General features: G+C 39.1%; 1 long non-coding RNA gene across 2 annotated transcripts; it reads right to left on the reverse strand.

Moving 5' to 3' along the window:
* Nucleotides 1-1,970: 1,970 nt before the first annotated feature.
* Nucleotides 1,971-4,845, reverse strand: LOC125536326 (uncharacterized). 2 transcript variants are annotated; one of them, XR_015615886.1, is made up of 2 exons: nucleotides 4,502-4,845; nucleotides 1,971-4,039 (listed from the first exon to the last, which is right to left on the reverse strand). It is a non-coding gene; the product is annotated as an uncharacterized LOC125536326 (long non-coding RNA). The 2 variants fall into 2 exon arrangements; XR_007294987.2 differs by having other exon boundaries at nucleotides 4,118-4,845.
* Nucleotides 4,846-12,474: the final 7,629 nt, after the last annotated feature.

The raw sequence follows: 12,474 nt of genomic DNA on the forward strand, positions 1-12,474 counted from the left end.
TCATCAATAACATGCGACATATCAGAACGAATAACAGAAGCAGGTTTAGGTGTCACAAGCTTACTCAAAACAGAAGGTGAATCAAGTGCAGAGCTAGATGGCAGTTCCTTACCTCCCCTTGTAGTTGAGGGATAAATCTTTGTTTTTGGATCTCTCAAGTTCTTCATAATGATAAGCAGATATAAATCCCAAGTGACTCAAAGAATAGATCTATGCTCCCCAGCAACGGTGCCAGAAAATAGTCTTGATAACCCACAAGTATAGGGGATCGCAACAGTTTTCGAGGGTAGAGTATTCAACCCAGATTTATCGATTCGACACAAGGGGAGCCAAAGAATATTATCAAGTATTAGCAGCTGAGTTGTCAATTCAACCACACCTGGAAACTTAATATCTGCAGCAAAGTATTTAGTAGCAAAGTAATATGATAGTAGTGGTAACGACAGCAAAAGGTAACAGTAGCAAAAGTAATGTTTTTGGTATTTTGTAGCGATGATAGCAATAGCAACGGAAAAGAAAATAAGCGAAGAACAATATATGGAAAGCTCGTCGGCAATGGATCAGTGATGGAGAATTATGCCGGATGCGGTTCATCATGTGACAATCATAACATAGGGTGACACAGAACTAGCTCCAATTCATCAATGTAATGTAGGCATGTATTCCGAATATAGTCATACGTGCTTATGGAAAGGAACTTGCATGACATCTTTTGTCCTACCCTCCTGTGGCAGCGGGGTCCTAATGGAAACTAAGGGATATAAAGGCCTCCTTCTAATAGAGTACCAGAACAAAGCATTAGCACATAGTGAATACATGAACTCCTCAAACTATGGTCATCACCGGTAAGTATCCCGATTATTGTCACTTCGGGATTAACGAATCATAACACATAATAGGTGACTATAGACTTGCAAGATAGGATCAAGAACTCTCATATATTGATGAAAACATAATAGGTTCAGATCTGAAATCATGGCACTCGGGCCCTAGTGACAAGCATTAAGCATAGCAAAGTCATAGCAACATCAATCTCAGAACATAGTGGATACTAGGGATCAAACCCTAACAAAACTAACTCGATTACATGATAGATCGCATCCAACCTATCACCGTCCAGCAAGACTACAATGGAATTACTCACGCATGGCGGTGAGCATCATGAAATTTGTTATGGAGGATGGTTGATGATGATGATGATGACGACGGACTCCCCTCTCTGGAGCCCCGAACGGACTCCAGATCAGCCCTCCCGAGAGGTTTTAGGGCTTAGCGGCGGCTCTATCGTGGAATTGTCACGGCAGATGTCCTAGTGTGAGGACTTAGTCGTGAGGCCAACGCATATTTGTAGTAGCTTGAGAGGGGTTGAGCAGAATCGAGAGACGCAATACAAGACAAGGATTTATACAGCTTCGGGCCCCGGGAATCATCGTCCGGAATAGCCCTATGATAACCCACAAGTATAGGGGATCACAACAGCTTTCGAGGGTAGAGTATTCAACCCAAATTTATTGATTCGACACAAGGATAGCCAAAGAATATTATCAAGTATTAGCAGCTGAGTTGTCAATTCAACCTGGAAACTTAGTATCTGCAGCAAAGTGTTTAGTAGCAAAGTAATACTAGATCATTGATGGTGCGCGTTGCCGCGCCCGTCATTTTGTCAACTGAATGATAGGAAATTGCACATAAATATAGGCACAGAACATGAATATAAGATGATTGTTCGCTATATCCTCATTTCCATCATACAACAGAATAATGCTCACAGGAATCTCGGTAAAAACATGGACGCATGAGAAGCTTGGCCAGTTAACTTTAGGCCCATCTTGAGCAAATAACAAATAATAATTGAGAAATTTAAAATGCTAGCAACGTACAATGGAAATTAAACATCCTGATTTACATATAATTAACATTGTGAGAATGGAAAACAAGACAATAATGAAACAAACCAAAACATAAATCAATATCACCAAAAAGAATAAAAGAAATGCTTCAATAGTTGTCAGAGTGCTTTACACTGCTTCATCCAGTAACATTACACTGATATTCCAAAAACTTGTTCTACCACACAGTGCCATTCATACTCGGTGTTCTTCCATGCTAGAGTAGACGACCACCCACTCCCTTATGCAATGGTGTTTCAAAATACGACATCATTTCTTTGGGGACCATAAAGAGGAAACAAAATATATCTATGAGTACAATGCAACATTTTGTCAATTTACCTTTGTAGTTTGTTTGTTTGTTTTGATAAAGATTACCTCCTAGGGTTATGAGGTTCTCAAACTTCGGATTTCAAAGCAGAGAACTGAAGTGACAATAACATTAGGATGCAATCACATCTCAACAGTTGTAGATAGTGTCTTACATGGTACCACTATGGTAGGGAAATAAGTAATGCTTATGTTCTATCAGTTATATGTTAGGTGTTTCTTTCTGAGTAATCTAAAAATTACACTGAAAGATCAGATTGTTGGTGTGTCATCATACTCATAAGACTTATACAAGTATAAAAGATGTTCCTTGTACGAAATTACTCAACATAAATAAGGACGTTTTCTTTTAATTTACACACATGTCCATGGTAAACACATAACAAATTTGTATTAGTGAAATAAATAACTCAAATTCTGAATGTTCACATGTGAAGACAGATCTCAATCATTGATCAATGAAAAGCTGGCCCTTTAAGCTCACTTACAGTGGGTCGTACTGATAATACCCATGCATTCTGACAATAGTTCACTACATGTTGGTTTTATATTTGTCCCAATTTTTTATGGTGCTAGGTGCTCAACTTCACAAGTTAAATCATGTTTGGGTGCTCAGCTTCACAAATTAAATCCTGTTTGGGTGCTCAGCTTCACAAGTTAAATCATGTTTCCTTTAATCAAATGGCTACACTGTCTTGCTAGTATCACAAGAAGGAAAGGTCCATTCAGAAATTCAATATATAACCTGTGAATGCATATTATATAGATTACTTGGTGAAATTTTCTTATAAAGGAAATAGTAATTAACAATGATCTAAGCAATAGCTAAGCTGCCTATTTTAGCACAACTATCATCATAATAACAAATGAAAATACCAAGCAATGTGAACACCTTAGAAGAGTCATTGCAGTGTTCATAATTCAGAAGAGCAGACATGGAAGAATGTGGTTGCAGTTTCACACAATTCACATAGTTATGAACCGAAAAAGGAAGGAAATTCATAAGTTAAGTATTTGATATTGGCAAGCTTCCACGAGGCATTGTTAACATAGCAACAATACAGTGTGATTCAAGGAATTATGCTACATGATGATTTGGTGTCTAATTATGAGTAGATCTCACATGATCCAGTAAATAACCAATAATGTAAGTGGAGAGAATGTTAAGTACTAAAACTAGAATTATAACCAAGGGATGCAAAACCTCTTTTACTGGGAAGGACGCCCATAGGCCGGAGATGGAAACATACAATGATGGGTTTCTGTCCCATCAACACATTTTGAAAAAAAATCTTGTACATCTATGTTTTTCAAGTTAAGGAGCATTCTGCTCCCGATTTTGTTAAAAATGAACCGGCATGCTCTCATACACCAATGAACTCATAGTTTTTTTGTGAGAATACACGATGTCCCTTTTATCAAATTAAAGGCATTAAAAAATTACCAAACAATAGTGTGGAACCGAAAATATCATAACTAATCAAATTAAAGGCGTTAAAAAATTACCAAACAATAGTGTGGAACCGAAAATATCATAACTAATCTTCAATGCACAATTTTTTTTGCAAAATACTAACATCTTCAGCATGTAAGTGTTCTGTTGCTGTGACGCAAAAGCTCAGCTAGAATAAAAAACGGAGAATATGAGGGTGCCTGAATTTGCCAACTTTGAGGGTATAGTTTCCTGACCACATAGTTGAAGAATGAAAGCACACCACATACATTTACGAATCGAATATTCCGCCTGAGCCATGGAGAGGCTAACTAATTTCTCAATAAGGCTTGGTTGACCGGCCAATATTCTTGAGGAATGTATGCACCTGCATTAGTCAAACAAACACATCAATTTAGATTCACATAACCAATTCGCTCAATGAAACAAAATGATATCTGACTACCTTTAACTTGGTAGTCCTGGATAAAAATAACGATTTGTTCTCTGTGACAATTGAAGGGATAGCCCAAAGAAAGAAAGCAATCTCCATCTAAATATTTATGAAGAAAAAAAATACTTGCAGCTGACACTTGAAGCCACCAGTGGTAGGGAAAAGATGCAGCTGATTATGTAAAAGGACAACAAGGAATCTCACCCGCAAAAAAAACAAGGAATCTGTATGTTGAATTTTTGGAATGAGAGCATATTACGATATATAATTGCTTGCTGGAAGAATCTTACATGAACTGAACAGAGATATAGGGATCTAGACGAGCATCATGGTTCATGCTCTGCTGCGGGAGTATTGGCTTGGTAGGGGAGGTAACACATATATATATACACAGACCTGTACCCGGAGGTAGAGGAAAGGAGATGCACATCACCCCCGCCATGAATTGTGCACAAAAACTGAAGAATAATTGCGCCCTTGAAATCTCCGTGGAGCAGTTTCTTGCAGACGAAGGGTCGGCTTGAATCAGCTGCGTCGCTTGGATCGCCTCTTTTGTCCTTTGTAGATCGATCGCCCGCGTTGACTGGATCTAGCGATCCCCGCATCACCCGCAGTGGCTGCATCGATCCCCTCCTCTGTTTGATCCCCTTTTTTCTCTCGCAGCAACCGGTCTTCTGGACACGATGGACACGGTCGCTCGTCCGTATAATGGGCCGGCCGATGGCCCAATTTACCAGAGGCCTTCGTTTTGGTCTCTAGAGTAGCAACCCACAGGACAGTTGGGCCAGTTTTTGACAGATGCGGGATAGATGGATATACACATGAGATCCGATGGCCGGAAATGTCCAGATCATGAAAACAGACGGTCAGAAACGCAGATCACTGAGAGAGCTCGGTTTAGGCTCAGTTTTACTGTCCTTAAATAAATGATAGTGGTGGTAGCGGCAACAAAAGTAAAGACAACAAAAGTAATGTTTTTGGTATTTTGTAGTGATTATAAAAGTAGCAGCGGGAAAGTAAATAAACGTAAACTAGTATATGGAAAACTCGTAGGCGATGCGGTTCATCATGTAACAGTCATAACATAGGGTGACACAGAACTAGCTCCAGTTCATCAATGTAATGTAGGCATGTATTTCGTATATAGTCATACGTGCTTATGGAAAAGAACTTGCATGACATCTTTTGTCCTACCCTCCCGTGGTAGCGGGGTCTTATTGGAAACTTAGGGATATTAAGGCCTCCTTTTAATAGAGAACCGGAACAAAGCATTAGCACATAGTGAATACATGAACTCCTCAAACTACGGTCATCACCGGGAGTGGTCCCGATTATTGTCACTTCGGGGTTGCCGGATCATAACACATAGTAGGTGACTATAGACTTGCAAGATAGGATCTAGAACTCACATATGTTAATGAAAACATAATAGGTTCAGATCTGAAATCATGGCACTCGGGCCCTAGTGACAAGCATTAAGCATAGCAAAGTCATAGCAACATCAATCTCAGAACATAGTGGATACTAGGGATCAAACCCTAACAAAACTAACTCGATTACATGATAAATCTCATCCAACCCATCACCGTCCAGCAAGCCTATGATGGAATTACTCATGCACGACGGTGAGCATCATGAAATTGGTGGTGGAGGATGGTTGATGATGGCGATGGCGACGAATCTCCCTCTCCGGAGCCCCGAACGGACTCCAGATCAGCCCTCCCGAGAGGTTTTAGGGCTTGGCGGCGGCTCCGTATCGTAAAACGCGATGATTTCTTCTCTCTGATTTTTTTCTCTCCGAAAGCAAATATATAGAGTTGGAGTTGGTGTCGGAGGGTCAACAGGGGGCCCACGAGGTAGGGGGGCGCGCCCTAGGGGGTGCACGCCCCCCACCCTCGTGGAAAGGGTGTGGCCCCCCTGGTCTTCATATTTGACGAGGATTTTTTATTATTTTTTCTAAGAACTCCCATAGAGTTTCAGGTCATTTCGAGAATATTTGTTTTCTACACATAAAACAACATCATTGTAATTCTGCCGAAAACAGTGTCAGTCCGGGTTAGTTCCATTTAAATCATACAAATTAGAGTCCAAAACAAGGGCAAAAGTGTTTGGAAAAGTAGATACGAAGGAGACGTATCAACTCCCCCAAGCTTAAACCCTTACTTGTCCTCAAGCAATTCAGTTGACAAACTGAAAGAAAGAAAGAAAAACTTTTACAAACTCTGTTTGCTCTTGTTGTTGTAACTATGTCAAGCCAGCATTCAAGTTTTCAGCATAAATCATAACTAACCACATTTGTAATAATTCTCAGGTCTCATCATTACTCATATCAATAGCATAATCAACTAGCAAGTCATAATAATAAATCTCGGATGACAACACTTTCTCAAAACAATCATAATATGATATAACAAGATGGTATCTCGCTAGCCCTTTCTGAGACCGCAAAATATAAATGCAGAGCACCTTTAAAGATCAAGGACTGACTAGACATTGTAATTCATGGTAAAAGAGATCCAATCATAGTCATACCCAATATAAATTAATAGTGATGAATGCAAATGATGGATGTGCTCTCCAGCTAGTGCTTTTTAATAAGAGGGTGATGACTCAGCATAAAAGTAAATGGATAGGCCCTTCGCAGAGGGAAGCAGGGATTTGTAGAGGTGGCAGAGCTCGGTTTTGCAATAGAGATAAATTGTATTTTGAGCAGTATACTTTCATTGTCAATGTAACAACTAAGAGATGGCGATATCTTCCATGCTAAACACATTATAGGCGGTTCCCAAACAGAATGATAAAGTTTATACTCCCCCTCCACCAACAAGCATCAATCCATGGCTTGCTCGAAACAATGAGTGCCTCCAACATACATCAGGTCCCAGGGGGAGTTTTGTCTGCAATTAATTTTGATTTAGTTTGCATAAAGCATGGGACTGGGTATCCCGGTGACCAGCCATTTTCTCGTGAGTGAGGAGCGGAGTCCACTCCTCTTGAGAATAACCCGCCTAACACGGAAGATAAGGACAGCCTTTGTTGATACATGAGCTATTCGAGCATACAAAACATAATGTTTATTTGAAGATTTAGAGTTTGGCACATACAAATTTACTTGAAACGGCAGATAGATACCGCGTATAGGAAGGTATAGTGGACTCATTTGGAATAACTTTGGGGTTTAAGGGATTGGATGCACAAGCAGCATTCCCGCTTAGTACAGGTGAAGGCTAGCAAAAGACTAGGAAGCGACCAACTAGAGAGCGACAACAGCCATGTACATGCATTAAAATTAATAAACATTGGATGCAAGCGTGAGTAGGATATAATCCACCATGAACATAAATATCGTGAAGGCTATGTTGATTTTGTTTCAACTACATGCGTGAACATGTGCCAAGTCAAGTCACTTAAATCATTCAAAAGAGGATACCACCCCATCATACCACATCATAACCATCTTAATAGCATGTTGGCACACAAGGTAAATCATTATAACTCATGGCTAATCAATCATGGCACAAGCAACTCTGATCTCTAATTGTCATTGCAAACATGTTTATTCATAATAAGCTGAATCAAGAACGCGGGACTCATCATATTTACAAAAACAAAAGAGGTTGAGTTCATACCAGCTTTTCTTATCTCAGTCAGTCCATCATATATCATCATAATCGCCTTTCACTTACACGACCGAACAGTGTGAATAATAATAAGAGTGCACGTGCATTGCACTAAGCTGGAATCTACGAGCATTCGATAAACAGGAGAAGACAAGGCAATATGGGCTCTTGGTTAAATCAATCAATAATGCATATAAGAGCCACTTCAACAATTTAATTATGGTCTTCTCCTACTGACCCCCAAAGAAAAGAAAAGAAATAAAACTATTTACACGGGAAAGCTCCCAACAAGCAAAAGAAGAACGGGAAATATTTTTGGGTTTTCATTTTTAATTATTACTACTACAGCAGAAAAATAAACTACTACTAATTTTTTGGTTTTTTCTTAAGGTTAAGCAAACACACATGAAGAAAGCAGGAAAAAGAAAATAAACTAGCATGGATATTACAATGAAAAAGTATGAGCACCGACATCTAGCAATGAGTGTGTGTGAGCATAAATGTAACATCGGTGAGAAATACGTACTCCCCCAAGCTTAGGCTTTTGGCCTAAGTTGGTCTATGGCCACGGCTGGCCTGGCGGATATCCATAATAATATTTGTTGGGATCATACTGTGACGAGGAGGAATAGTTGGGGTCATATTATGATGAAGAAGACTCTGACTGCCACTGGCTGACAGTCATTTCTGGATCCCAAGAATAACCAGATTGTCGTGGAGGCTCATCGTGTGGTTCCTGTTTTGGCTCCTCGGTAGGTGCAGGGTTCCGGTAGGCGTGAATAGCCGTCAACGGAACAAGGTACGTGCCTGCATTCAAATCAAACAAAGAAGGAGTAGGCAAGGTGATAGTCTCAGGATGATGTTTATTAAAGAACAATTGATATTTAAGCTCCCCTGCCCTATTCTTAACAATAAAATCATGTGCCACCATACTTTTATGATCTAGGTAAACACGGGGTATCACTTTTTCTTCCTTCTCAGCATGCCTAATAGGTATGTTAAAATGTGCGGCTAGGCGTGTAGCATAAATGCCTCCAAAGATGGGGCCCTTAGTATGGTTCATATTTAACCGTCTAGCAATAATACCGCCCAAACTAAAAGTGTTATCACTATATAAACTTTGGAGCAGAATAATTAAATCAGGGATACTAAGGTTTCCAGAATTTCCGCATCCAATTAAACAACGACTAGCAAATAATGCAAAGTAACGTAAAACAGGAAAATGTATGCTAGTGATTCGTGCATCGGAAACCTTCCTGGTTTCTCCTACAGTTATACTAGCAAGAAAGTTTCTAAATTCAGATTTAGGGGGATCCCTAATACTGCCCCATGATGGAAGTTCGCAAGCAGAAGTGAAATCCTCTAGGTCCATGGTATAAGGTTTGTCATAAAGATCAAACATGACTGAAGGAGAATTACGCGAAGATGAATACTCAAACCTCCTCACAAATAAACATGTGAGATCATGATACTGGGGGCATTTCTTAGCCTCAAAATCCTCAAGACCGGCATTGTGCAAATATGATTTGAATTCTTCTTTAATTCCCGCATGGTCCATAAAATTTTCCGACGGCCATTCGCAAGGCCATACTGGAGCGTCTCTTGGTGGATCCTCGTCAGCATCGCGCATAGCAATTCTGTGTCCTTGCTTCTTAGAGGAACCACCTTGGAACATCTTCATAAACATATTGTTTTTCTCTGAAAAAATTCTGAAATTTTTAGTAACTTCGAAATAAAAGTGAACCAAACTCAATTAAACTGATAGCAACTACTCCTACAAGTGCCTAGAGCCTATATCAAGCATTAGAACTACTTGGAACCATATAAATTTGACATGCAAGCTCAAGAACATGGTCACCTATGCAGCACAAATTTGCAATGAATAAAGCACTAGATCAAAAACTAATTGGACCAATGGAGGAGTCACATACCAAGGAACAATCTCCCCAAGCAGTTTTCCAAGAGGTGCTTTGAGCAAGGAGATCGAAAATCACAGCAAAAGTGACTGGAACTCGTGCTTGAGTTGGTTTTTCGGGTCTGTGTGAGACAGAGGAAGAAGATGGGTGCTGGAATAAGTGGAGGAGGGCCACCGTGAGCCCACGAGGCAGGGGAGCGCGCCCTATAGGGGGGGCACCCACCACCCTCGTGGGCAGGTGGCAGCTCCTCCCGCGGTAATTTTTGCACAGTAAATCCTCAAATATTCCTGAAAAAATCATATTAAATTGGCATGGCATTCTGAGGACTTTTATTTTTGGAATATTTTTATATTGCACAGATAATCAGATAACAGACAGAAAAATACTATTTTTACTTTATTTAATATAAATAATAGAAAGTATAAAGAGGGTACAGAAGTTTGTGCTTCTAGTTTCATCCTTCTCATGCTCATCGAAAAGAATCCACTAACAAGGTTGATCAAGTCTTGTTAACAAACTCATTCCGTTAATCAGGAAATCGGAGAAATTTCGAATAACACTAAGTTACCTCAACGGGGATATGCACATCCCCAGTAATGAGAATATCATATTTTTTCTTGACAGTAGGAAGAGGAAATTCAAAACCTCCAAATATAATCGATGGAATTTTTCCAATAGAGTTGATACTATGAACTTGAGGTTGTTTCCTCGGAAAGTGTACCGTATGCTCATTACCATTAACATGAAAAGTGACATTGCCTTTGTTGCAATCAATAACAACCCCTACAATATTTAGGAAAGGTCTTCCAAGAATAATAGACATACTATCATCCTCGGGAATATCAAGTATAACAAAGTCCGTTAAAATAGTAACGTTTGCAACCACAATAGGCACATCCTCACAAACTCCGACGGGTATAGCAGTTGATTTATCAGCCATTTGCAAAGATATTTCAGTAGGTGTCAACTTATTCAAGTCAAGTCTACGATATAAAGAGAGAGGCATAACACTAACACCGGCTCCAAGATCACATAAAACAGTTTTAATATAATTTATTTTAATGGAGCAAGGTATAGTAGGTACTCCGGGGTCTCCAAGTTTCTTTGGTATTCCACCCTTAAAAGTATAATTAGCAAGCATGGTGGAAATCTCAGCTTCAGGTATCTTTCTTTTATTAGTAATAATATCCTTCATATATTTAGCATAAGGATTTGTTTTGAGCACATCAGTTAATCGCATACGCAAAAAGATAGGCCTAATCATTTCAGCAAAGCACTCAAAATCCTCATCATCCTTTTTCTTGGATGGTTTAGGAGGGAAAGGCATGGGTTTCTGAACCCAAGGTTCTCTTTCTTTACCATGTTTCCTAGCAACAAAGTCTCTTTTATCGTAACGTTGATTCTTTGATTGTGGGTTATCAATATAAACAGCAGGTTCAATTTCTACATCATTATCATTACTAGGTTGAGCATCATCATGAACATCATCATTAATATTTTTACTAGGTTCATGTTCATTACCAGATTGTGTTTCGGCATCAGACATAGATATATCATTTGGCTTATCAGGTGGTTCAGCAATAGGTTCACTAGAAGTTTGCACAGTTCTATCGTTTTTCTTATTCTTCTTTTTAGAAGAACTAGGAACATCAATATTATTTCTCTGAGAATCTTGCTCGATTCTCTTAGGGTGGCCTTCAGGATACAAAGGTTCTTGAGTCTTTCTACCAGTTCTAGTAGTCACTCTAACAACATAATCATTTTTCTTACTATTCATTTCTTTAAGCACTTCTTTTTGAGCTTTAAGTACTTGTTCTACATGGGTGGTGACCATAGAAGCATGTTTGCTAATAAGTTTAAGTTCACCCTTAATATTAGCCATATAATCACCCAAGCGTCTAATCATATAAGCATTTTCTTTTAATTGTCTACCAAAATAAGCATTGAAGTCGTCTTGCTTATACATAAAGTTATCAAACTCATCCAAGCACTGACTAGCAATTTTAGTAGGAGGGACTTCAGCTTTATCATATCTATAGAGAGAATTTACCTTTACTACCTGTGTCGGGATATCAGTATCAGGAGGTTCTTCAGTAAATAAATAATTGAGATCATATGTTTCTTCAACAGGCGGTGAATTAAGACCATGTATTTCTTCAATAGGAGGTAAATTCTTAACGTCTTCAGCTTTAATACCTTTTTCTTTCATAGATTTGTTTGCCTCTTGCATATCTTCGGGACTGAGAAATAGAACACCTCTCTTCTTCGGAGTTGGTTTAGGAATAGGCTCAGTAATTGGAGCAGGAGCTGGCTCAGGAGGTGCCCAATTATTTTCATTTGTCAACATATTATTCAATAGAATTTCAGCTTCATCCGGTGTTCTTTCCCTGAAAAGAGAACCAGCACAACTATCTAGGTAATCTCTGGAAGCATCGGTTAGTCCATTATAAAAGATATCAAGTATTTCCGGTTTCTTAAGAGGATGATCAGGCAAAGCATTAAGTAACTTGAGAAGCCTCCCCCATGCTTGTGGGAGACTCTCTTCTTTAATTTGCACAAAGTTGTATATTTCCCTCAAAGCAGCTTGTTTCTTATGAGCAGGGAAATATTTAGCAGAGAAGTAATAAATAATATCCTGGGGACTACGCACACAACCAGGATCAAGAGAATTAAACCATATCTTAGCATCACCCTTTAATGAGAATGGAAATATTTTGAGTAAATAGAGGTAACGTGATCTCTCATTATTAGTGAACAGGGCAGCTATATCATTTAACTTAGTAAGATGTGCCACAACAGTTTCAGATTCATAGCCATAAAACGGATCAGATTC

Source organism: Triticum urartu, chromosome 2A (assembly GCF_056163025.1).
Source record: "Triticum urartu cultivar PI428250 chromosome 2A, HENAU_Tu73, whole genome shotgun sequence".
Lineage (NCBI taxonomy): Eukaryota > Viridiplantae > Streptophyta > Magnoliopsida > Poales > Poaceae > Triticum > Triticum urartu.